This window comes from Staurois parvus, unplaced genomic scaffold (genome assembly GCF_062004578.1).
Source record: "Staurois parvus isolate SC_StPar_1 unplaced genomic scaffold, SC_StPar_1.0 ptg000267l, whole genome shotgun sequence".
NCBI lineage: Eukaryota > Metazoa > Chordata > Amphibia > Anura > Ranidae > Staurois > Staurois parvus.
Window position 1 is genome coordinate 1,226,285 of NW_028318063.1, and position 6,000 is coordinate 1,232,284.

The following is a 6,000-nucleotide window of genomic DNA, read 5'->3' on the forward strand; positions in this document are numbered from 1 at the left end:
TGTACTGCAGCTGACCACCCTCTCCATTTTGTGGCCCAAGGGATGTAGAAGTACTCACACTGTCCTGTCTTGTAGCTTAGTGGGTTGCAACTGCTTTCAGGCCTTACGCTGGGTTGGTGTCTTCCCTGCTAACAGGCTGTTCTCCCTCGGAAACTGTATGCAAGTGGAGATCCTTCTGTCTGCTCCAGCCTGTGGGTAGGCCCCCTCCCTGGGGCTCCCTCCCAGGCTCCACACACCAGCAGCTTCCTTCAATCCATCTTCCACCAGACTCCAGCTACTCCTGCTGTTCAGGCTCTCTCACATTTAAGGCCTGCTCTTAGCCACCATGCCCAGCTTCCTGTCTGGGGATTGGCCAAGTTCTCTTGAATATGCAAATCTAGGCTTCCTCTCCTCCTCCGCCCCTCTTCTTGAAAGTTCCTGTAGTTTCTAGAAGGGTGGGAGGGCTCCAGAAGCCCTGACCTGTAGAGCCTCCCAGCTTGACCTGAGGTAACCTCACTCCCAAACTGACTTATCTCAGGCTTCTAGCAAGCCTCTTACTAACCAAAAACAATTGTATCTACCTAGAGGGCGCAACATTATTATGTGCCACCCTTTTGCGTTATTATGGACAAGGTACCTGTCCCTTCTCCATTATTCTCTGTATATTTTTGTAATCTCTGTACACACTGTTTTACATTTCTTAATCTTTGAATAAAACGTTTATGGAACAATATATAAAAACATGTAAACATATATTAGATTGCATCGCAAACAAAATGTATTGAAAAATCAGGCTACTGAAATAGAAGTAGGTGGTTACTAGAACACATACTAAAAAAGTACTAAAACCACATTAAGGCTAGGTTTACAGTTTGCGTTTGATCCTTTTCTGCAGTGCTTTTTGCGGTTTTAGCACATGCATTTTTGATGTGCTTTGCAGTTTGTTTGGGTTTTTTTTCTTGTTGCTAGGCAGATTAAAACGCATCAGAAAGCACTACATGCTTTTCTGTAGCATCTCCATTGAAGTCTATAGAACCAAAAAACTTTTTACGATTAAAATAGTCCCTGACTCTTTCCAAAAAACGCACTGGGTGAAAACGCGGAGACGTGAACGTATCCCATAGGAGATCATGTTAAGTGGACTGTAGTGAGTTTCCGCAAAGCGTAAAACGCTTAGGTGTGAATGTAAGGTAAGAGACTAAACTGCTGAAATAAGACAAACTGACTCCTAAAATTAGTAAAACAAAAAAAGCTGCTGCTGAAACAAAATCAATAAAATACCACATAACAAAATGACCCCTGCAGTAATAAATACAAAATACACTAAGAAGCAAACTCCTGCAATAAGATGGGTAAACTAATGGGAAAAGGTACTAAAGAAAACTAAGCTACGTTGCTGTAAAAAGGCTAAATGGCTAACAGAATAAATAATGACAAAGCACTAAGAGAGCTCATTGGCCACCAGGACAAAAAAAACAAAGCTGCTGAACTAGGGATAATGAGCTATTGGCAGTACTAGAATATAAATGCTAAACAAGGATTAGAAAGCCAAGCAGCTGAAATAAATAAATTATTGAAGTGCAGAAATAGTTAATCAACCTCAGGTAATCACTGAGCCATGTGTTCAACTTCCACTCTTTTTGGGCTTATAGTGTCTACAGCTGCTGCTGTCCTCTATAAGCACACAGGATAGTTTCAAATTAAGTTGTCAAGTAGTTTTTTAGCACACATGTAAAAATCTGTATTTTTGGCCATAACATTACTTAACCAATTCAATACCGGGCAATTTTACACCTTCCTGCCCAGGCCAGTTTTCAGGTTTCAGCGCTCTCACACTTTGAATGACAATTGCGCGCTCATACAACATTGTACCCAAACTAACATTTTATCATTTTCTTCACACAACTAGAGCTTTCTTTTGGTGGTATTTAATCACCGCTGGGGTTTTTATTTTTTGCTAAATTAACAAAAAAAGACCAAAACTTTTGAAAAAAAAAAAGTTTTTCTTTGTTTCTGTTATAAAAGTTTGCAAATAAATAATTGTTCTTCATAAATTTAGGCCAAGATGTATTCTGCTACATGTCTTTGGTGAAAATAACCCAAATTAGGATGTATTATTTAGTTTGTAGGAAAGTTATAGAGTTCACAAACTATGGTATAGATCTGAATATTGATCAATCCTGAAGTACTGACAGCCAATCTAATTTCTTGAGGTCCAAAAATGTCAGAACAGTACAGATATCCCCCAAATGACCCCTTTTTGCAAAGTAGACAGTCCGACGTACTTCATAGGAGGCATGGCGAGTTTTTTGAAGTTGTATTTTTTTTGTCATAATTTTTCGGAAAATTAAAAAAATTAGTTTCACTATTTTTTTTTTACATATTGTCACCAGTGCAGTACAGCGTCATCATATAACTGGCATGGCGGTGATCAGGGACACTGACTGGTGACAGTATGAAAAACAAATATATATATATTTTTTTTTTTTATTATTTTTTATTAAATTTTTTTTATTTTTTTAAGATTTTTTTTTTCATATTTCACTATGACCAAAGTAGTACAATGTTACCATAGTAACATTGTACTACTTTGGGGAAGTGATCAGTATTTTTTTTTTTTTTACACAATTTGCTTATAGCTAAGAATTACTTTGCTATAAGCAAGCATTTACCTGAATGACATCGATTCATTCAGGGTTTTTTTTTTTTTGGTTTTTTTTGTGCTTAGCTGTGATTTGGCCACAGTTAATCACATGACATGAAGCCAACCATTGTATACAACTGTCATGTGACCTGCTGTGATTGGCAACGGGGCCGATACTCAGATCTGTCATCGGCCGTGTCCGAGGTACACGGGCAGTGACAGATCGCGCCGCTGTGCTGCTCTGCAGGAGTGCAATCTGCGCATGTGCGGGAGGACGCCATATGGCGTCCACCCGGAACGCTGATGACATTTGCCGCTCGCCATTCGGCCATAGGGCGGGCGGCAAATGGTTAAAATCCCCAGAACATTACACATTTTCTGAAAACACACACCTCATAGAATAAAAAAAGATAGCAGTTGCAGTTTTTTTATGTTTTACGTGTTTTGTTAAACACATATCATATTTTCAGGGAAAAATACAATACAATGCATTTTAGTGCACAAAAACACAACATAATACCCACTTTTTTGGTAAGATGGGGTTGCATTGAGTAAATAAATAACAAACATGTCAAGCCTTAAAACTCTTTGTGCCCCTTGGGAAAACTATAGTACCCAAAAATAGTCATAGGCAACAATTTAAAAGCCTTTACTGCTTATCAGTTTAGCACTAGTTGTGAGTTCTGCTACTAGAATTATTGCTCCAACTCAAGACGTTTACAGGCAATACCTCACATATGTGGTGTGATCGCGGTTTACATGCCCATACACACCCCATGCTTGTGTATGCATTTGCAGGTTTGTGCAGGGCAATGAGGGTTATGGTTGATTTATTTTTTGTTTTTCTAATACATATTAGAATTGTATTTTATTTTTTTTAGTTTAACTTTTTGCTATCACAAGGAAGTAACCATCTCCCTTGTGATGGTATTGGGTAAGTGACAGGTGCTCTTTATGAAGAACCCCCCCCCCCCCCAGTGTAGTAGACCCAAAGTGCCAGATCACTTTTACTTTGCAGCCGCTGAAAAAAACAAGCACAAGCTGATGGCTGCTACTAAGCCATCAGCTTGTGCTTAACCCTTCACTCTTTGGATGCACTACGCACATCCAAAGAGCTGAAGTAGTTAATTACCTTTATTCATGTCTGCATAAATAGTCAAAAATATTAGCAGTCCACCCAAGTAAATAATTAAACCAATAAAGTCCTTGGGGTGTCTACTTTCCATAAAGGGGTCATGGGGGAGTGTACTGCCCTGGCGTTTTAGCACCTCAAGAAATGTGATAGGCAGTAAGAAACTAAAAGCTGATTAAATTTCAGTATCTATATAAAGTTTGTAGACACTATAACTTTCACGCAAAACAGTTAATATACACTTATTGGCATTTCTTTCCCAAAGACATGCAGCAAAATATATTTTGGCCTAAATTTATATAAAAAAATAGAAAACCCAGTGGCGATCAAATACCACCAAAAAAAACTCCTATTTGTGTTAAAAAAATTATATAAATTTTGTTTGGGTACAGTGTTGCATGACTGCACAATTAAGAGTTAAAGTAGCAAAATGCTGAATAGCAAAACATGGCCTGGTCATGAAGGGGGGGAAATCTTCTGGAGGTCAAGACTTAAACCTCAAAATGATTTTCCTCCCTAATTTCATCTATGTTTTTCGCAACTGCCCAACCTGGATACCCAACTCCTTTTTTTAGGGAAATTGATGTGTAGGATCTTTCATAGGCGGGGCTGAGTGGAGGGCTGGTATTGCCCAGTTATCGGATCTACTAATGGACAGCCATTCTTGTTACCATCCGCTGGTGATTTCTACGCTCCTGGGCCAGTGTCTTGGTTTGCTTACAAGCTGCCCTGTTTGGGTCACTTCAGGAGCTTGGTAATCTGGTATACAGGGGCCTGGAGGCATATACCGCTGATATATAAGACATCTACATCCCAGTCTACAGTCTGGCTTTCGCTCACTACACACTGAAACTGCCCTACTAAAACTCACTAATGATCTACTAACAGCTAAAACCAATGGCCACTACTCCGTACTCTTACTACTTGACCTCTCTGCGGCTTCTGATATAATTGACCATCCCCTCCTCCTCAAAAAACTCCACTCTCTTGGCCTCAGAGACTCTGCTCTCTCCTGGTTCTCCTCCTACCTATCGCAGCGCTCCTTCAGTGTTACCTATAATGCTGCCTCCTCCTCTTCACTCCCTCTTTCTGTAGGGGTCCCTCAAGGTTCTGTCCTTGGACCCCCTTCTCTTCTCCATCTGCACCTCCTCCCTTGCTCACTTGATAAACTCCCATGGCTTTAAGTACCATCTCTATGCTGATGACACACAAATCTATCTTTCTACCCCTCACCTCACCCCTTCAGTCTCCTCTCGCATCACTAACCTACTAAGTGACATATCGGCATGGATGTCACTCCACTTCCTCAAACTCAAATCTTTCCAAAACTGAGCTCTTAGTATTCCCCCCCAGCCCGTGCCCGCTCCCCTGACGTCTCCATCAAGATCAATAACACAATCATCAGTCCCTCCCCTCATGCCAGGGTACTAGGTGTAATCCTAGACGCCCATCTGTCCTTTCAGCCCCAAATCCAATCACTGTCCAAATCTTGTAGACTTCACCGCCGCAACATCTCCAAGATACGCCCGTTCCTAACCTCGGAAACCACTAAGCAACTTATCCACTCCCTTGTTATATCTCACCTTGACTATTGTAACTCCATCCTCATTGATCTACTTCATCGCAGGCTATCCCCTCTTCAGTCTATCATGAATGCTGCTGCCAGAATCATCCACCTTACTAACTGTTCTGTATCTGCCACCCCTCTCTGCCAATCCCTCCACTGGCTTCCCATTGCCCAACGAAAAAAATTCAAAACATTAACAATAATGTATAAAGCCATTTATAACTCAGCCCCAAATTACATCACCGATCTTGTCTCCAAATATCACCCAAACCGTACTCTCCGCTCCTCGCAAGACCTCCTACTCTCTAGCTCCCTTGTCTCCTCCTCCCATGCTCGTCTCCAGGACTTCTCCAGAGCTTCCCCCATCCTCTGGAACTCTCTACCCCAATTTATCAGACTATCGCCTACTCTGCTCACTTTTAGGCAATCACTGAAAACCTATCTCTTCAGGGAAGCCTATCCTGCCCTCAGCTAATACTGGAATCTTCTACTCTTCCAACCAGGCCATTCCCACAGTTACTACCTTTTGTACCACTAGCCCCGCCCTCCTGGATTGTAAGCTCCAAGGAGCAGGGCCCTCCTTTCCCTCTTGTATTGAACTGTATTGTTGCTGTATTGTCTCCCATTATATTGTAAAGCGCTGAGCAAACCGTTGGCACTATATAAATCCTGTATAAT